This window comes from Rhipicephalus sanguineus, unplaced genomic scaffold, assembly GCF_013339695.2.
Source record: "Rhipicephalus sanguineus isolate Rsan-2018 unplaced genomic scaffold, BIME_Rsan_1.4 Seq216, whole genome shotgun sequence".
Lineage (NCBI taxonomy): Eukaryota > Metazoa > Arthropoda > Arachnida > Ixodida > Ixodidae > Rhipicephalus > Rhipicephalus sanguineus.
Window position 1 is genome coordinate 220,450 of NW_023614789.1, and position 21,762 is coordinate 242,211.

The 21,762-nt window shown below is 45.9% G+C and overlaps 1 long non-coding RNA gene and 1 pseudogene across 1 annotated transcript; one reads left to right on the top strand and one right to left on the bottom strand.

Annotated features, from left to right (window-relative positions):
* Positions 1 to 21,762, bottom strand: part of LOC119376742 (fasciclin-1-like) — a 62,939-nt pseudogene that overhangs the window by 24,771 nt on the left and 16,406 nt on the right.
* Positions 8,760 to 13,124, top strand: LOC125756583 (uncharacterized). Its single transcript, XR_007414616.1, has 3 exons — positions 8,760 to 8,866; positions 10,963 to 11,060; positions 12,485 to 13,124. It is a non-coding gene; the product is annotated as an uncharacterized LOC125756583 (long non-coding RNA).

Consider the following 21,762-nt stretch of genomic DNA (forward strand, 5'->3'; position numbering starts at 1 on the left):
ACAGCCTCCCTAGGTGTAGCGCTTATTTGATTTGTCAGTTCACCGAAGGTTCAAAAGGAAGTCAGTGAAAAGCGAAGCGTGATAGAAAATGAAATAAATGAACATGTACACGTGAACAGACATTCGATACAGCCGAGATCCATAACCACCTTAAACTACCAGAAAGTTCATGCCTATTATTAATTAAAAGGTGACTGCAGCAAGAGCTTGAAAGTCTGCGACAACTTCACAACTAATAAAAATTTGTGTGTTACAAATCCATCATTTCTTTGCGCGAATCCAGCGGCGAAGGGCAAATGAAAAAAGGGTGTTAAGCTGACGCACTACAACGCGAGAAAAGAACAAAATAGCACACGCAAATGCTGACAACATCGCTGAGGGCGAGAACTTAACCAACCTACTTCGAAGCGCACAATAAAGCCCCCACATCGGTATTCACCAACTAGCAAATTTAAAAAAACTTACGCGGTAATGTAGACAATAATAAACGCAGCACACATTTCACTTACGACAACACGGAAAGTAACATGCGACGAAGGAGAAAACGACTTACTGAACGCGATACGAACACAAAAATCCGGCGGAAAGTTTGCGAGTTGTCAGAACACATCGGCGCTCATCTGCGGATCGCTCTTCAAAAGTCAAAACAGTCAGGTCCGATGAAGAACAGGGCAGCTGCCTTCTCACTGGGCATCGCCGTCGAATCTCGGTATCCGTAGAATCGTGGCATCCTGTCTCGGTATCCGACTCCGTTTTTTCCCGATGACTCTCGACTGAATACTGAGGGGCGCGCGCCCGCCGATGCTGGGAGCCCGAACGAGGGAAAGTAACCGCCACTGACTGACGAAGAATAGCCGCCGGCCAGAAGGGGCCGAAACGCGTACGCATCTTCCGAGGCGCCGTCGTCTCCCGCCATCTCCCTCAACCCCCCCCCCCCCTCTTGTCAAGGCATTGAAAGCGAACCGTCGTGGGCGGAGCAGCCGTCAAGTGACAAGTGTTTTATGACCAGCGACCACCGCGCTGCCCCACTGCCGCGAGGAGAGGACGTCGTGAAATTCCGGAGCAAAACATGGCGCCGCGCTGCTTCTCCGGCCTCCCGATCACCGAGAACATTTATTCAAAGTGAACGTCTGGTTGTGTTGAAGCGTTGAAAGTGCAAACATAACTCATCGATCATTTAAAGATTCCGCGGGCGATACCGTAGTCTTGGACAGCACGTCGCTGTAGCGCGCACACAAAGAAGTTATAATCCTGTAATCAACCAGTCGTGTAGCAAACACGAAAATACACAGCGTGGTTGAAGTCACATGAAATGTTTTGATTGTTTGCCGCTAATAAAGCCGTGAGAATAATTTCGGTGCGTGTGCGGTGCGCAGAAGGCGCACCAACGCAGAGGCCCATTGCGAAGCAGATGATTCTATTCTACTCCATTAACTCGTCAACGCTATGTACAGCTTCAATCAATGTAAAAGTAGGGTTTTTTGGTTGTTTTTATACAGTTGCTATGTATACGCTGGCTGTATCACACAATTAACGTTAACTTTCAACAAGCATTGCAAAGTGAGATTTTGTTTGTGTTTCCTTTCTCATAGATGTACTTCCAACAGCGCGCAAAACTCAGTTGAGAACTTGGTACTTATTTTACATGCTCAACATCTGTAAAACGAATTTTGTCCAACTATTTAGCATATATTTTGTGCCTACTAAATGCCAACCTAAAAATCAAGACCCTGTGTGCGCCATGTTCCCTTTCTTATAGACTGGAATTTGCATTTGTTTGTTGGCTGACAACGATGGACTGTTTTGCCATCTTTATATAGTAAAAGCTCGTTAATTCCACACTTATTAATTCGGAAAGTCGGATAATTAGGACGCGTTCTCTGGTCCCTGCAAGCATGTTTATTGTTTAACGGCATCACACTCTCGTTAATTCGGCCATACCTGTCCGCAACCCGGTTAATTCGGACGAACCTCTTAGTAGGGTGGGGGCGCTGCGACGAACTTTGCCCCCCCTAATGGGGAACCCTGCGCACGCCTATGGTGATAAGTAACCAGAAATCTTCTTTGAGGTGCGCTGGATGCCGGACAAAGTGATTTCATAATAGCGTGCATGCAGGTGGTGGCTCGATTCGGGCTAACCTTCCCTCAGTGATGGTAAAAGGGGAAAAAACATTCTTGCCGATTAATCATGCATATGCTTGCCAGTGTTTAAGACATTGGAGCGACAACGTGTAAGTCTGGACAATATTGTCCGGCGCGTAGCATTGGCCGTCCAATATTGTTTAACCAGTCAGATTGACTGGACAATATACGATCTACTGCCATTAAACCACATGTTTTACCAACGGAAGCTGGCCCAATATTGCCATCCATACGGCCTGGTTCTGCCAATATCGTATTTACATCGGGAACCATGGGCCATTGTTGCCAACCTCAAAGAATAGCACGACCAATATTGTATGTTGGCTGGCAAAGATGGACCATTATGGCATCCTTGTAGGTTGGCCAACATTGGTTTTATAGTGGTTTGTATGGGCCATCATTGGGCCATCGTTTGCCAACGTATAAACAATATTGGACCAATGTGCTGTGCTGCCTGGATACTGTTAGTACGCGCTTCACCATGTGTATGTCTTTTCCGTTTCAAAGTCGTCCAGTTCCTGGCAGCGCGAACAAGCCATGTATTCGCACCAACTAGCCCCCATAGCAGCTTTACTTGCAACTTAAAGTTTTTTTTTTCTTTTTTTTTTATGGGACACCTTGATTCGCATCCTTTTTAGAATTAATGGTGCGTAGCGGGTTTCTCACTAGTGAAAATTAACGACCTCTCGCTGTAACCGAACTCCTTCTAGGAAGCTAAACGCTGTCACTTGTAGGTAAACGCGTGGCAGGTTCTGTTTTCACAGAAAGGGGAACGCTATTCACTATCTTAAAGGGAAGCTGAAGAGGTTTTAGAATGCCATAAAACTTCGTGGTTAGCAAGGACCGACATTATTGTCGATGGTGTCGTAATATTTTCCGCGATTGTTGCAGCAGGAGGTTTAGAATACGTGAAAGAAAAGTTTGTCTTACTCCGCCCACGCGAGCACGCCGAAGTGTGGGCGTGGAAACTACGTCATCTTCGGTTCCTTTGGCGGAGCCGTGCTGCACTGCGACGGAAGGTTCCCGCCGCGCACTGATCCGAACTGCGACAGCGCGGTTTATGTGACGAAGGCTCAAGTAGGTATAGCGAAGCTGAAAGTTCTGCAGCTGTATTATGATATCAGGAATAACGTGAAACAGCCGAGCGCTACGTGAACAAGCGTCTCTCGTATCTTCAACCGTGGCCTCCGTGACTAACTCGTGACGTGGCGTTGCCGGAGCTAATCGAGGAGGCACGCATGAGCAGTGCTGCTGTTGCACATAACGCGGCGTACCGAGCATGACGTCACCGCATTCGCTCAGCATCTCAAAAAGCCCTGCGGCCACAGCCTGTGTTTTAAATGCGGAGCATTTCTTAGTCGCACCTGCGGCGTCGGCCGCCGTCCACACCCCCACTGCGCATGCTCGGCTCGTCTCGTGCCGGCAGCAGGCCTCTCCTCTTCCTCCCTCCCTCCCTCCTCTCGATCGAACGCGGGCGGTGTGTATATAAACGGCGGAGCGCGCGTTCGGAATTCAGTCAAGGGCGTCTTTACTTGGCTTTCGCTTGACTTGACGCTTTGCTTGACTCGAGTAGATGCGATGGAAGCAACAGTGCCTTCAATCAGTGTCCCACCACTCGTTGAAGGCAACGTTACCCCACCCTCACCGTCGTTGGCGTCAACAACAGCAAGCAACGCAAAGACAAGGCTGCGAAGAGACGAGCATACGACGCTGAAGGCAAGCGTTTGAAGCGAGCTGCGGACCCGGAACTTCGTGCACGAGAAGCTGCTGCGAGACGGCAACGACGGGCTGCGGATCCTTCACTCGGGGAACGAGAAGCAGCTGCGAGACGGCAACGACGGGCTGTGGATCCTGAACGTCGTGCTCGAGAAGCAGCAACCGTTCGTGAACGTCGAGCAGCGGATCCACCACTCGGGCAGCGCGACGCCTCTGCGAAACCCAATTACGCAACATTCACGCGATGCCCCCACCACTCTGCGACGCATTTACTCGAGTTCCCCCGTGGGAAGATGCGGGCGACATTTTTTTTTTTTTTGTCAAAAGTGCTATTTGCGTTCGCTTTTGAGAACTCTCACATAAGCGTCTTTAAGAACAGAATAAGAAATGAAACTCTGTGTTATAGATCAATGTTATCTACAGCTCATGTAACAGCGCTAAAAAAATGAAAAGGACGATGATAAGAGGGCGCTCTTTTCACTCTCTCTCTATCGTCGTCCTTTCCTTTGTTTTTCTCGCGCTGTTACATGAATTGTAATGAACGAACTAGCCCAGCAATCAGTTATTCTGGTTATTTGCGGGATACAAGAAAAGCGCAAACGATGAAGACGAAAGAAACACGTACGGCAGGACTGTTTCTTTCGTCGCCGTCATTTGCGTTCTTTACGTACTGTTCAGATGCAGCAACTCGCCCACATCAAGGTATTGTTGCTCAGTGTTACTTTCTCGATTTTGCCCTTCGCGTGTAGGCAAACGTAAAAGCGTCGCAAGTAGCAATCCTTTCAGAAGCCACGGATGTGGCTATTTCGCGCAAAGAAATCACAAGGGGACGGTTAAGGGGAGCGCAGTAGCCTCATTTTTTAAGCGCAGCAATCTGTATTTGCTTCAAGCAGATAAAACCGGTGGCTTCGTGGCAATGGATGCAGATACATACAGTTCCAAGGCAAGAAAGGCAGTCGAGAAGAACTTTTTTTATTTGCGCTCCCCTTAACCCTCCCCTTGTGATTTCTTTGCGCGAAATAGCCACATCCGTGGCTTGTGAAAGAACATGAACCGACTAGCCCAACAACGTGTGCTTCTGAAGTAGCAACCCACGTGGACTTACCAGCAGTAAGCGCTGCTTGCAATGTGCCAGGCTATTAAATGTGATGGTGTAAGGTGCTCTACTCCACTTCGTGTCAGCTCTGAGTCTCACACAGAGCTGCCAGCTAACACTTCGAGCCGATGTCTACAATGTCGAAACAAACAAGATTCGCGGCTAAAAATGACGTCATTAATTGCACCGCACGCATTCTGTTTTAGGGGCGTTTTGTGGCGCAACATTTAGTTTTGGCTGCGCGACCTGGTACTCCCAACACGGAATACGCCCGCGCTATCGTAACGCTTGTTGCAACACATAATCGCAATCGTATACGACTGCACATTCTTGAGGCTGTTCCCGAAATGGCTGAAAAGTGCCGAGAGGCTCAACTTCATTGGACAGTGGCGCGCTATAAATACAGACTGCCTGGAAGCGGGGTCACCGGATCATGAATCGACCACCTGCATCATCGCACGGTCGTCTCTTTATTCACATAGTGGCGCGTTTTCACCTTGTAAATCACCACCATCGTCATTACTAGCACGCGAATATAACTCGCCTCAGCCCATAACTTTAATAGCTTAAGCAAAGCGTTCTACTCGCTTGAGATACGAGACTTGTAAACAGTTTGCTTCCAAACGCCATCGTTTAAACTATCGCTAACTATACTTGCGTTCACCGTACGACCACTATATCACATGACCTACAAGGAGAATAGTGGTGTATCAATCAGGGTTTGTTCTCTTTGTTTTGTATATCCCGCATCTTTCCCGCAGACCGCCTTTCTTTTTTGGAGGATCTGCCACTCCATGCCATTGATGCTAAGAGGGGTACGAGTATTACTGCAGAAAAATAATCACGAAAAATGGGACCTAAAAAGGTCATCTGCCAGTTTAGACTTGTTTTGTTTGGGTTCTAAGCGATATTAACATTCGCGGTGTGCATAATTCGCGTGAATGCCGAATTCTGTTGGCCGGCAGCCATCTCCAGCAATACGTTCATTCAACATAACAATTGGCTGGCATCAGGCCATACGAAGAGTGCAAGCGCAAGAACCAGTTTGCGATTACGGCCGTGATTCTTGTCGCACGTGCAAGATCCGCTCAGCGCCCAGAAACCATCTCATAAACCTCTAACTATTGCATACACTCTAAAAACTGAAACTCCTGCTAGTGAGAGTTATAGAGCTGTGTTACTCCCACAGATCTCATTATACTCTCTCTCAGGGAGGCGCTTTACTCTCTTTCGGCCAGGAGGAGTGAAAAGGCCTTTCACTCCTCCTGGCAAAAGAGAGTAAAGTGCCTGTCTCACTCCCGCATCCCACGAGAGAGTAAAAGGTTGTTTTACTCTCTTGCCATATAAGAGCTTGTTTCAGAGCTTGTTTTAGTCTTGCAACTCTCCAAATATAAGGAGCTGTAAAGAAAAGTTCGTGCAGTCTAATATCTTTGGCAGTAGCTCAATCGATGAAGTGACGGCGATACATTCCTCGTCAACTTATCGCGACGAAAACCGCTGACATGCACAAAGAATCTGCGATCATAAATGTACGCGATTATACTCACACGTACGCACACTCTGAGTCAGGTCCTAGCTATAAACTGACTAGAGGCGGCACGCCGCAGCGTACGCAATAAAATGCTGTGGACAGAGAGCATGAGAAAAAAAAAGAAAGAAAAAGGGGGGGGACTCTTACGTTTCGCCTTTAAAACGCGAGAGCGATATTCGTACACACGCATGTACCCACACACACACACACACACGCACACCACACTATCGCCTTCTCAATCGCTATAGCTTGCCTTCGCTTCTCGATGGAGACATATACACAGTGCCGCAAGGAAAGCCAAAGTGCAAACGCCCTCTCTCTCTTTGCATCTACCTCGAATTTTCGCTCACGACCAACCAACGCTGCTCTTTCGCTCAGAACCAATGACGCCGACGCCGCCGACACCGGAATTCCTGCGAGACGAGCTCTTTGACGCTATCGCGTCAAAATAACAGATATATATAGACGTCAGACTCTGGAGTTTCCAAGATGTGTGGCGCCACCTGTCGAAGAAGTATTGAGTAGTGCATAGACCGACTCTCTCGTACAGTTTGCTATGGGACCAGGTGCAACTAGCGAGTGCGAAACAACGATTGAGCTTAATATCGCGTGTGTTTGCGCATTTAGCACTCAGAATGAGAGCTGTGAATTGCTCTCCGCTAGTCGGACGCGCCACCGAACCGTCGTGAAGTGCTTGCTGGATCACTCGCCTGAACGACGGCGAAAACAGCAGCAGACGAGAGCCCTCCGCACGCTACGAAGAAACTCCGCAAAAGAGCACTGTTGCGTTGTGAATTGCCACGGACGTAAAAGACTGAATAACAACGTTCAGTTTTACCGATTTCCATAGTTGTCGTACGAAGAAGAAAGGGAGCGCTGGATACGGGCCGTTGCGAGCGTGTTGGGTAAGCGAAGTACCCGCGTTCTCCACAGCCGGTGGCATGAATGTGTGGCTGTGCTGTTTTGCGTAGCCCTGATGCAAAACCGTGGTAACCTTGAGTATGAAGCTCAGCAGAGGCTCTGACCGCGGTGCTTGTCGTGTAACACGAAGTGAGCAGCTAGAGGCAGACTGGAGACGCGTGATACGCACACCGCGACGAGTTGGTCGTCACAACACAGCATCGCGGACGTATGTACGTTTTGAAGGCTCAGAGTTCTGGTTCTAACTAGCTAACACCACGTGCGTCATACAAGTAAATCGCAGAATGTTGGTCGTGACCCCCTTCAGGTTTGTTTCGCCCGTGTCCTCCGCGGTTGCCGTAGCTATCTCGGAGGCCACGGTTTTGCCTTTGGTTACCCCGCGAAAGTGGACACGCACGTATCCCCATTTGCAGTACATACAAACGGAAGACGACCATCAAGAGACCATTTGAGAATGCGTAATAAAACACTCCAATGCACAGGAAGCGAGAGATGAATTAAGGGAGAATGCAACTGAAAAGGCGAAAATCGCCGGAGCCATTCGCCCTGATGAACCGAGTTTTGTACCACTGATCGTAAGATGCATAGCTAAGTAAATTGATCGTGTATGTAGGTACTTTATCGCTGTGGCATACGTATACACCCGATTTTAATGCTGCTCTAGAGAACGTATGTCGGAGGGCTTGCCTCGAACTCGGTAGCTCGCTTGTACTTGCGAGTTGCAGCGCGCGGGAATAACTAAAACTTATTTTGCATTGTACTCGCAGTTCGCTTTGATCAGCTTCCTTTGTTTCTGAAGCGTGGATTGACGGAAGACGCTTTCCAGGTTCTTGATTTTCAGGAAACCGCGCCTCGACACCAACGAAAGAGGAGCCGGGTTATATTGCGGCCTATGCACATTCGCTTGCGGGCGGCTCTCCTTGCACTACCCAGTTAGTGCCAGGGCTACGATGAGGGCGCTGGTGGCGGTGTTTTTCGCAGCGCCGCCTGGGCAGAGTCTGACGTCTATAAACGCGACTTCCTTCAAGCGGCCGCTAAACGGGAGGGCTGTTACATGAGCCGCCGAGAAACACGATAACGCAACCTTCCGACGCATGCGCGAGCGAGGAAAGACAAAATAAGAACAAAACAGACACACGCACACCAGGAGAGGAGAAGCGTGCGTGCTAAAGTCGAAGTCTCGCCGTCGCCCGTCGCTGCCTTCGCCATTTTCTCCCGTTGCCCGGTAATCGAAGTTTCCGAATTGCTCAGCTGTGTCGGCTGTGCGTGCCAGTGTCTTGTGTGTGCGCGACTGTGATCTCAACGCTGGACGTGAACGGCATTTAGCGACTGCAGTGCAACACCGTACTGTGAGCATGTTCGTGTTGGTTTCATGATGGTCTGGAGACTCAAGCGTGCTTGCACCTCCGTGTATGCGTGTTCGGCCAGCACCTGGTTAGGCACAGTCGGAAATGCGAACGGTAAGTGGTGCTTCTGTGTTCTCAGTTTCGCGGCGCTCACGTGTGTAGTGCTGCACAGTGTGTCGCGTGGAAAGTACAATAAAAAGCAGAATGTAAAAGCATTACACGCGCATACGTGTGATGCCTGATGCGCGTTTAAAAAGCTTTTGTGAAGGCACACGCTTTGCACGGCCACTCTATCGAAGAGCGGGTACGCCTCAATGAAAAAATTTGTGCTATACAATTTCTTTGCTTGCCATAAAGCGTGAATGCGGCAGCGTGCTTTCAGAAAATATAAACAAGCGAGAGGCCGCGGTTATCATTCCGTCATGTGTGCATTAAGGGCAACTTTGTTTTCATTTGAATCAGCTGTAGTTGTCAGCCTCGGTTGTACGATGGTTGCGGTGCTCGGCCGCCGACCCGAAATTCGATCTCGGCCGCGGCGGTAGCATTTCGGTGGAGGCGAAACGCTAAACGCCTGTGTACTCTGCGATGTCAGTGCACGTTAAAGAAAAAACAGATGGGCGAAACTTCCGGGGCCCTTCGTTGCGCCCTTCACTTTTTTTAGAAAAACTCCTATTTTCATATTCATTTTCGGTAAAACACCCCCCTCCATCAGAATTTCCCTCCCCCCTTCCCCTGTGCTACGGGCTTGGCGTACGCTATTCCAAAACCCCCCAATATTAGTAAGTGGGAAACTTTTCGATAACAATTTTGCATTGCGCACTTTGTTCGTCTCTAAACAAAAAAAACAGCATACCATAGGGTAATTACGTCATTAGGTTGGACTGGAGCGAATAAATTATGCTGCAGAGATATGATGGCCATATTATGTGAAAGTTGTCTGCTAAGTGCCAGCGTTATGGTGAAGCACGTGCATTTTAATAGTCACTTAATTAGTGACAATTTTGTGACAAATTAGTGACATCTTGAATCTCCTGGATTCCATGTGAATATTCTCATCGAGTTGAAGATGTGTGAGGTGCGCCAGGCTTATTCAGTCACATCAGTGCAAGTCAGCTCAATGCAATACTGATGGCAGAGGGACAATCATTAAAAAAATGTGACTCTCATAGACTATTATGAAGCTTTGAAGCAAGGCTAAGCAGCCATTAAACATTATCACAGTTAAAAAAAAACTATGTTCAGCAAGAACAGAACACCTTTCGTCATTTCTTATGGTTTACTTCTGTAAGTCATATGTAAGCTTCCTACCTTCATACTTCTTGATGAATGTAAATATTGTGTTTAGTGCAGCACCAGAAGCAGTAGACAATGGACGCAGACACCAGATGACTCTATCGCAAATTCTCAAAGGATGTGCTGTTGTGCACCTTCTCCGTGCTTTATCCTGCTTTGCTTGGAGCTCTTTCATTAGAATGATACACGGCAAACAACTTAATTTATCAGAAACTCAAATGCTGTGTTTTTGACGAAATGGTAGGTGTGGAGTGAACTTGAAACTGCAAGTATTTTCTTTCTAGTCTCGCACAGGCAGTGAAATTTGTGGTTGGCTATAGTTGTAGGTTATGTTGGCTGTAGGTTGGCTGTAGGTTATGAATGTTTGTGCAGTTGGCAACACTACACTACTGAAGTTGATAAATGCTGCAAGACTTAAAATGAAGGAAGGAAAGAAAGAAATGGATGGGAAGACAGGCACGTTAGCCAGTTCTTAAACTGGCTGGCCATGCTGTGCAAAGGAAGAGGGTACGAGGAATAAAGGATAATACAAAAGAAACTTTAAGAAAAAGAACAAAACAGGAAAGAAGAGTATGATGCCTCGTAAAGTCTGTCTCTAAGCTCACTTTTGCATAAGAAGCACAGCAGCACTTTCAATGCTAACATCAAACGGGAGCAGCATGAAACAGCTCTGGAATCTGTTTTCCCTGAGATAAAAAAAAACGCTTTATCTACACTGCCAGTTTTGTATTATGTACTGAATTAGTTCTTGGTGTTCGAGTGCATTAGGATAATAAATTTAGAGTTAAAAGATTGTTTCATGCACGGACATCTAACTGAATTTATGCCGGTTATCTGAATTGCTTTACAGCTGTTTAGTGCAGCATGAAATAGTGAGTCACTGCAAAAAACCTGTACATTTCTTTTTTTCTTTGCAGATGGTGCTCAAGATGGCACATGCAACGCTATGCAGCTGTGGACACCAGCAGCTTGATAAGAACTCTCGAAGCTCATCTGGATGCTTCACAGAACCTGGGTTGGTAGCAGCAATCTCGTTAGGAGAGAGTGATCAAATAGAATCCATTTCTGAATTGTGCAATGCATACCTGTGTTTAATGAAGCAAGTCATTGATACATTAGAAACATTGAGAGTATCACTATTTTGAGTCCAATTTCATGGTAGCTCTTATCTCAGTCATCCGATACAGTGTACAGAATCTGCACCTGCACTCTGTCACGCCATAACACTATATTGAATTTACAGTGGAGTGCCTCGATAATAGACACCTGTAGCATGATATTGACTGTATTGTGAGGGATTCATAGTGTTCCTGGTGTAATGGTCAGTACTTATATAACGGCAGTGCTAAGAAGACAAGGACAAGAAAGTGCACAGCACGAGCGCTTACTCACAACTGAACCTTTATTGCTTCAGCAGAAAATATACCTAAACTTGAACCTCTCCTATTACCCGCCAACTAGCTCGCATTCCCGTTTTGCTTCAAACGGTCAGTATTGTGATGCGTTACCTTAACAATGAAGTGGCATGTACATCGATATACATTGAAGCTCACCAGCGCATTGTTATTATGGTGTTTAACTTTATTTTGTGTTTGGTAGTTTCAAAACCGTTCACAATTTGCGACACAAATGTTAGTCCTGTTGTGAGTCACAACAGGACTAACATAGGATGGGCTGCATGCGCCTTGTGATTTAAGTTATCACTGTTAGGAAAATTTTTACATTCATTTCCACTTGATAGTTATATTAATTGGTTGTCTAGTTTGTGTTGGCTAGGGGAGATTTAAAGTAATAGCAAGCAGTAAGCAGCATAGAAAATTTTCAGTGTGCACGCATTTCATAGTTGGCAGAAGCAGGATGGTGCAGTGCTTACAGGCAGGTGCTATGTGCACCGCTGGTTTAGTCCGAAGTGCTGTAAGAAAGACATCTAGATGCTGCTTTGGCATAAACAGAGTTTGATATTTAAATGTAAATTGAAAAATCGAGGCTGTCCACTGTGGCATGCCTCATAAGTACTATATATCTATATTTTGTCCGTCTAGCCTAGGATTTTAAATAATTTAATTGGGAGGACATGCACTAAGTTTTGAGGATAAATGAATTATTTTTGTAATAGGAGTTGCTTACACAAAACAACAAGCAACACTGCACACTAGCTGTACCTTGTTCTTTTGCTATGTGTATAAAAACATGGCAGCAAAACATGGACAAGCAAATGAGCCTCGTCTTTCTTTATTATAATGCTGCGTCTTTCTAGATATTACAAGAATGAAAGTGTGCTGCACACTCATTGAATATCTCGCAAGAAAATACTTGGCAGCTTCTTAATTTTGTATTTTTGTGTTTGTTTCGGAAAAGTCTGCAGTAAGAGAAGTCAAGTGGGTATTTTGTATGGATGCAGAAAGCTTAATGGACTTCTTTGCTTGATATCTTTTTCAGGAAGACTGAACACTTTTGGCAAAGCAGCAACAGTTCTGGCCTACCTGTTTGTCTACAAGACGGTCTCTTCCGTGAACACTCCTGTGCCTTACAGTATACTATACTGATGATCTTGTACATCTCTCAGTATTTAGGATTGTCACCACTTGGACTGCTGCACTGTGTTATGCACGGTGCTGAGTCCAAACTTTCCAATAACAGTGTGCATTTGAAAATTTTACATGGCTTGAAAAGATGCTGAATGTTAACTCATTTAATTTACTAAGCATGGTTCTTGACTGTTTTACAGCCATTATTTATTCCCTGTTCAATTTTTATTCAACCTCATGGCATGTCCAGTCCTTGGCTCTAATGTGCCAAGCCACCACCAGTATTGATGGGCAATTTTTAATTCAAAGCATGTTATTGCCTAACTCCGAGGTAACTTTCCTGTCATGGTATTCGGATTCATTTTCAATGTGGTACTTCTGCACGAGCCATAAGTTGAGCTGTTGAAGGTGACGAAGAACCAATTTTCCAGTCGAATTGGATGGCACTAGCTGGCATTTAAATATTGTAACCATTGGTCTACTACCTATGCATAATAATACGGTGAATAGGGTTGCGAAATAATGCCATGTTCCCAAGCTTAACTTTATAAATTTACATTATTTCTTAAAAATGTGAATAAAGGCGACTGTGTTTACAAACCTTGGCAAATGGATCTATGGTCGACACCACAGGTCTTTATACGAAAAATTGAACTGCACAATCATGTGTAACATGTTTTCATGCCTGAGGGCAAACTAATGCAGTATATCAGAAAAATGGTACACCAACATGCCTAAGTGTTGCAAGCCTTTATTACTTATCGAGTTGCCTTCATGTGTAAGCAGACACCAAGTTCTCTGTGCATCAGGGGCATAGGCAGAAATTTTTTTCGGGAGGGGGGGGGGCGACTCCTTGATTTGAAGTGGGAGCCGGGCAGGCAGATGTGGTCAACTGTCATTTTGGGCTCTGTATGCCATAGCAAAAAAAATTTTCGAGGGGGGGGGGGGGTAGGCCCGGTGTGCACCCCTGGCTACGCCACTGCTGTGCATGCCATCTCTTTGGATTGTACTTGCATACTGGCATTGCGAAGTGTATGTGTCGTGCTTTGTGATGAATTTTTGAACTATACTTTCATAATATTTTACTGCTGTGACTTAGTGCTCAAGTTGCATTGTGTATGGTTTCATCTGTTCAATAATGAGCATAGGTTCTGTGGTAGATGAAAATGTATAATTTACATTGACATTGTGGATCTTATTGTTTTGATTCCAATAAAGTACTACAACCAGCATTTGTTGTATCATTTGAAGTTTTAAGAATTTGTAATGCATTCAAACAAAAAAGTCCTTGTACATGTAAAAGAAATTGTTCAGGCTTTGACATATAGGTCGTGGTTCTCAGCCATGGATGTTTTGAGACCCCTTGTGGACTGGTGGAAGTGATGAGGGACCCCTTGCAGTGAGAGGTAAGGGGGGGGGGGCTTATAAATTAGCACGACATGCAGCGTGAAATAGGTGCCTTGCGTTTCTCCGTGGCAAAGAATGGTCAAACTAAAGTGCCACGCCAATTCAATCTCGACAGCTTGTCACTAAGTTGTGCGATCTGCCGCCACATTTCAGCTGTTTCTCGCTACGCTTTCTCTTCAAATTGCAAGCCTGGAAAATCACAGGTGGTAGAAAATTGCAGTAAAAACTTTACAGCCATCTCATGGAAGGTACAAGTCAGCTCCGCCGCAATGCATAACCGTTATGCGGTGAAAAAAAAAAAACGGAAGGGGCCGCTTTATTGGACATATTGTTTCTTCAAAAAAGGCGTATTTTGTTTTTCGAAGATACGTTTCGCGGACCCCCAGAAATAGCTTCCCTGACACCCCCCCCCCCCTGAGAACCATTGCATGCTACAGATAATGCTTGCGTTCTACCAGATGGGTTGAACCGATGATTCTTGCAAAACATCGTGCAAATAAGCGACAGGCAGTAAACGGAAACAGATCAACTTTGATCGAACATAGATGGGTTGATCATTTATAAATGGTCGCATAATTTGTATAGTATAGATTTGGACATCAACTACAGGTACACGAGGTAGTAGGAGTGCACATGGCACCAACTTTTTTCAGTTTTTATTTATCTGCTGCACTCATGTTCGTGCTATGTGTAATCCTGAATCAGGGGCGTAGCCAAGGGGGGGGGGGGTTGGGGTTCCAACCCCCCCCCCCGAAATTTTTCAATTTTGCATGTGTATAATACACGCACACATACAAACGCACACAAACATACCTAAAGTATGGTTGAACCCCCCCCCCCCCCGAAAAAAATTTCTGGCTACGCCCCTGTCCTGAATCACGAAAAAGTAAAGTTGTGTCCCGCCGTGACAAAAATATCCTAATTAAAATGACACCTTATTTTCTGAAGAACAGCTGTTTCACTGAGGCATACAATGCCTTTTTTTTTTAATAGGTACTGCACAATCTCTTCAGGAGTAGTGCCAACTACACGCGGACGTTCGCAATACAGAGGCGCAACAGTATTATCTTTTCTATTTTAAGGGAGACCTGTCACTCGCGAATTAATGGACATCGTGCTTAACCTTGGTGGACGCCTTCGACATACATTTGAACGACGGCGTGATACGGAAGAGTAAGGGTTACTTAGTAAAAGGTAGCTAGTCTCCGAGTATAAAAGCAAATAAATACTGACTATGACTAATTCAGAAGCACTGTATGTCGTGCTTCAGCGCGCGTAAGTGCTCATCACGCAAATATTCGTCTAACTGCTCAGAGGTGCCGCTGACCCTGCGTGCAGATCGCAACAGCACCTACACGCGCAATAAATGCACATGCTTGTATAGGTGCACGCTAAAATACCCTTGGAACTCTGACATCGACGTATGTAACAAAAATATGCGACATATGATGGTCTTCGAACAGCTGAGAACGCACTGCCGACACTTGCAGCTCGCGGCAAAAAATAACCAAAACTCTCCAACAGCACACGCTCGTAGAATACACATACGTGAGTTTCGCTATCTAAAGGTACTTTTCACGCCGGTATGGGCAAATTTTTGGGCGAGCGAGACATCCACGATGTATGGTGAACACACAAAAAACACACGTTTATCTTCTCTTGCGGCACGACAAACGACGAACAGAAGTCGGAGCTGAAGGTGCTAACGGTGGCCTTCGTGAGTTCATGGCGCCGCGCTAACTATTTACTAACCTAATCCATGCGCAAACACACGCCGATGATGCAAAAAAAGAAGTAGCAAGCTCCGCCCTCTCGTTGCAAACCACTTGGTAAATATATAAGGCCGTGAAAAGTCAACGAAGCACGCGGTGGCTCTGTGGCGTAGTAGTTAGAGTGTCTGCTTTCGGTGCTTGTGGTCATGAGTTCGATTCTGTGTCGTGTGCGATTTGTATGTGTTGTCATATGTGCGTGTTTACATTGATGTCCATTTTCTAATTACCCCTAGAGCTATGCATTACAGCAAAATTATTCCGTGAACGCTGTTCGAGTGCCAAAATTTTCTTTTTCGCAGCCGCTTTGTGTGCCGTAGCTGCCGCCACGTCAAGTTGCGCCAGCTATGGAGGATAAAACAACTAACCGATACATAATGTATGACCTTCGAGATTCCGGGATTGTCGCTCGCTAAGCCTACATCGTTGATTATTTGAGTATGGCTCTCGAAAACGGTACCGAATCGACACGAATACCTTGCTGTCGAAGCTTTAGGACGTGAACCTAAAGCAAATAAAAGCATCAGTTCGGTCGATAACCGACAGAGCGCGCGACGACCACTTGATAGATTCGAGGTGGACGGCAATCGCTTTCAGCGGCGCGGCCATGTTTACCGGGCGTGCGTATGCGCAGTTCACACCCGGTATTCCGGTGCCGGACAGACTAAAATCCTCTAATGTATGCGTTTCGGTTGCGAGCGCTCTACGTGTTTTGGTTGCGTGAATGTGTGCGCGTATGAATGTGCCATTTTCTGTGCTCGATTAATTTTATTTCAAAGCTGTTTCAACGTGATAGCTTTACTCCCTCGGAGGAGTGCTTTCACTCTATCGCAGACGGAGTACTGTACTCCATGAGGAGGCGTTGAATCACTCCCTGTCTAGAGGGAGTTGTTTCACCCCGGAAAAGGGAGTGCCCAGCGGGACAAGCCAAAACTCTCACAAAGGGAGTGCCCCGACGCCCTTTCTTCTAAGAGTGTACCTCCATTAATCTGAGGAAGTCTGGCTGCCTGAACCGGTATGGTATGGTACGGAAAGCATTATTGGTGTACGGTTGACTTCCTATGCTAGAATTGTTCGTATCAGAAATTCTTAGCCAGTCCTAATGCTGGGCATATCATTCGCGAAGGCAGCTGGCAAATGGCACTGGAAATCATTTTAACGTATGGTGTAGTAGCGCAAATTCGACGGGGACAAAGAGGACAAGAAGCAAAACACGACACTCGCTACTTTTTTTTTTACACTCGCAACTAGTTTTATTTCAGAAGCAGCACTTCATATATAACTCAAATCCCTAGCGACACAGAAATGAACTACGAACCCTGAATCATTGCCAACAAAAAAAAACCTTTTTGCGCACACTCAAGCGATAGTACACGGCAGTTATGCTTAGACACTTTAAGATGACATAACAAATGGCAGCGCTGGGTAACATCAATACAAAATACATTGGCGGGAATTCACACGTGCTTGAAACAGATTTAAAACAACATGAAGGAAAGTATGACACATGCAAACACTAACTTCAATTAAAGTCCTTCGAGGAAGCTGGCTTCTCGGTTACTTAACGAAACTGATGACTGACTAATGCAGCCATCTTTTCTTTTGTTAATGTGAAAGGCTTCGACAATTTCTCTGGTTAGTTGGTTCCCATGACGGAAAACTACGGTTGGGTCACTGAACAGTGGCGAGCAGCCACACTGAGAACAGTGTCCCTTTATGTGAGAATGAATATTAGTTCCCAATGACCGCTTATGTTTTAAAAGTCGGGTGTTCAAACAACGACCCTCTGGCCGATGTATACCTTTCCACACGATAGCGGCAAGCAATACACAACTGATAAGCTACACTTAACAAACTTTGTTGTGTGATTTATCGTACAACTACCGGCATTAGTTTTTGCTGCTATCGAAACTTTACGGTCTAGTTTGGAACATATTTTTTAAAGCTTGTTGGGTGCCGAAAAAACTAATTCTATGCCATATCGATTACCTACGTTTTTTAAGTTATGGGCAATCTTGTGCGCATATGGAACTGACACTAGCTTCTTTCTGTTTTCATTACTTGTCATTTTTTCTGAAAGTTGTCGCGTACGTGACTAATCAGCTTGTTGGCCGATCTACACACCACGTGTTTTTCGTACCCAGCATTTTTTAGCCTGATAATTTGTTGGTTGAAGCTTTCGCTAATTTTTTCTGGACATGACTTTGTTAAAGGGGTGGTGCCATCATATTTCGAGGCTATAACAAGCCTATTGTGGGTTTCCTTTGTATGCAAGGACATTCCACACGAAGGGTCGGACACAGCAAACGTTTAGAATATATTTTAATTCACTTCCAAAGTGTACCTAAATGCTCATTCTCCCGATCGAAACCCATCGCTAGCGCGCCAACACTGACGTAGATCTGTAGGATGGGCAACGAAAGTTGTAGTGACGTCACACCAAATCTGCTGTAGTAACGTGAGTGACCTCCGTACCCCCCACTTCCGCAACGTACGTACCGGCTGTAGTGAACTAGAATATATTCTAGTTCACTATAGTACCGGCAAAGCATCGGTTGCTCCATCACTCGCCGAGTTTCGATCGCTTCCTGACTATACTCTGTTCCAGAAGTTCCGTGCAGCAGAGTCAAGGCTACACGACCCTCGAGCGCAGGTTGTTGCGAAGCGAGATGTAGTGCCCCATATACGTATACCCCCTTGTTTGTCCTCATGACTTTTGCAAGCGGTCTCGTCGGAGGATTTTTACTTGAAGGCTTCTCTGCGTGTTGTAGCTGTGATTCGTATGACGATTTTGTCGCATTTTCTGTATAAAACAATTTTTGTGGCTCCATGATACTGAAGAAAGAGTTCTTGCTTGTACGTGTTATAACATGCAAATGACGAAAGAAATAACGCTGTTGTGGATCGTATGTGTTATGCTTTTACTTATAAAGTACGAAGGAATGGTACGACACTGTCTAAACTTTTATGAGTAGTCCGCACAGCCCGAGCGTCCACAGCGCCGCGGAGGACCTAGTCTTGGGTTGTGATTAGTCCGCGGTGGCAGATTTGGTCACTCCTTAGTCAAAATGGCGGCGCCTGGTTCTCCTGTGCGATATCGTGCAAGTATCTCGAAGACGCGCGCTTTTACGGTGCCGAGGAGAATATTTAACCGCTTTCACAATTACAGCTCATCTCACTGCGCAGTTGCACAGTGTCCCGAGACGCTCTTGCCGCTTTCGCTGCAGCGCTCGCCGCTAGCAGACGACAGGGCGCGGAAGGATACACTTAGATGTGCTCGCCCTCCTGATTGGTTGAGAAGGCCTGTAGCTTCCACAGTGCTGCACGGAACTTCTGGAACAGAGTATATGTGCGTCACAGCCTTGTGTGGTCACGTGACCACGCCTCCTACACTTCTACGTCACTGCCCAACCTCGGCGCCGAGAAACCGAAACCGAAAGTTGTCCAAATCAAAAGGCGATATTAAATTATTTAGCGAGAATACATGAATCTTGGTGCGTGCATCATGCTTCCTGGAGCTATAGGTAACGCTTACAGCAAAGAACGCGCAAGCCACAAATTTGGTGGCACCACCCCTTTAAGGCTGCTCTCAAACATGAAAATGCTATGCCACTCTTTAAGTAGCGAGTGTCGTGTTTTGCTTCTTGTCCTCTTTGTCCCCGTCGAATTTGCGCTACTACACCATACGTTAAAATGATATCTCACCAACTAGTCCAGCTCTCAACCCTACTGGCACTGGAAACTTGCGAACGAAACTCTTTTGAATTTCGCCATAGTTACTGAAAACGTTTTGTTCGCAAGTCTTCTATGCCATTGGTCTACCGCCTACGTAGTATTTGCTCTTGCGTACAATTATAGCCTGGAAACGTTTTTCTGAATGCGGGCCTTTAACCTACTTTGAGTTTACTAAAGCTTTATTTTGCAAGAATTGTTTGTCATTGGCTCAGCGCCGTGTGTAATATTTATGTCCGACGTAGCGGCGGACTCGGCGCCGTCGGCGATGATCGTGTCTCAGCGTGGCTGTCCGCGCATGCGCGCTGATTGCACTGACTCACCGACATGGTAGGTGACCTCGATGGGCTTGTTGGGGTAGCTCTCGCGGAACCTGTCGATGGCGTCATTGGTGGGTGCGAAGCACGTGATATCTGTGCTTTCGCTGTACGCCACGAACAGCTTTACCCGCTCCGCCAGTTGGTAGAACTGGGCATGCGCAAAAGAAAACAGAGCGCACAAAGGAATGTTATCACTGGCTGCCGTCACATGCCGCACATAATATTTATATAGCGTTATGGGACCGCAACGACTGATTATTTATTGACTCAAAAAACACAATACGGTGACATCAGAGACAGAACTAACTGACCATATAATTGGAATGGACTGACGAGAAGGCACGTCTATATGTAAATACTTGCAAGTAACACGGTGGGACTATGACTTATCTATGCAATTAGCTAAGTTGGATGCATTACAGAACATTGATTCATATCACAATACTATTCCAGTGGATACCTGGTCACTGCAATATCCCTGGCAATGTTGCGTCGGATGAAGCAGCGGGACAAGCACATAGCAAAAATAATACATCGGGAATACCTATAACAAAAAAGCTAATTAAACGCATACTGCGACAGATGTCAGCTCGTCTTTGCAGAGCGAAATGGTTTGATGGAACTTTTAGATATTCAGACCTATTTTGCATTGACCCTACTTTTCAATTCCGGATCCCTTTAACGATAAACACTGGCAGGGCCTTTGAAACACTGGTGCACCGCCTCCGACTGGATACCGCGTACACAAAACACTTTTTACATAATATTTCACGAGCAGAGAGTCCGGAATACGCATGCGGACACGTGGATGAAGGTATGCAGCATATTTTATTAGGATGTCCCCGATATCATGACGAAAGACAACAAGTAAGAGATTTAATGGCACTGGATCGTAGGCCCTTCAGCCTACGAAAAATCCTAGATCCATGGCCAACACATACCTTGCAAAAACGCGCACTATTAGCAATCAAAAAGTTCCTAGAAAGAAGTGACATACTTGGAAATTATTGAGAAAAACTTTCAAAAGCTGATTTCATGCGTACATTTTGACCTGACTGTGGTCGTATGTGTCGCTTCATGTGCGAACTCATTTTGTATTCATATGACTGGAATTTGCGAATTTCGGTGCTATGTGACTGGACGTTTCGTGTTATTTACAGCATATGCAGTGTTCGTGTCATTACATTTTATGCGAACTATACTGTTATGTGACGAGACTGTATCTTGTGTGTGTGTGTTTGTCACAAAAGTCGCAAATGCTTAACATTGCCTGCGCATAATGTCCTAAGGTACGCCATGAAAAGGGTTTCTTTTTTTTTTTTTTTTCGCTTACGCCCAAGGCGAAAGCGCTCTAATTCTGCTCTAAGAATGGTGTGCCGTGAGCGTACGTGCACCGCTTAGTGTGTGTTAGCGTGAGCCGTAAGACGAGCATCCGAGCTGCGTGCCTGATCATGTGTTTTTGTTTTGTCTATTATCGAACTGCTTGCCGTGAAGGTCACCGCCAGCAGAGCCTGAGCCTTAAGACGAACATCTGAGCTACGTGACGTGCTTTTGTTTTGTCTGGTATTGAACGGCTTGCCGTGAAGGTCACAGCCAGCAGAGCGACGTGCATCCGAATTACGTGTCAGATCATGTGCTTTTGTTTGTGTTTTTCTGATACCACCGGACGTTGTGTCCGAGCCACGTTTCAGATCATGTGCTTTTGTTTTGTCTATTATTAAACGGCTTGCCGTAAAAGTCACCGACAGCGGAATCTGAACCACGGGACGTTGTATCCGAGCTACGTCTTAGACCGTGTGCCTACGCGACCGCGTGACTGGTGTTTTGTGTGTGAGTTAATGGTTCGCCCGTGAAGGACACCGAAAGTGAAGTGTGAACCATGCACGGTAGCAACCAGTGCCTACGTGACCGTTTCAAGGATGCATCGAAACTACACTAAAAGCTGGGACCGGCGGCCGGAG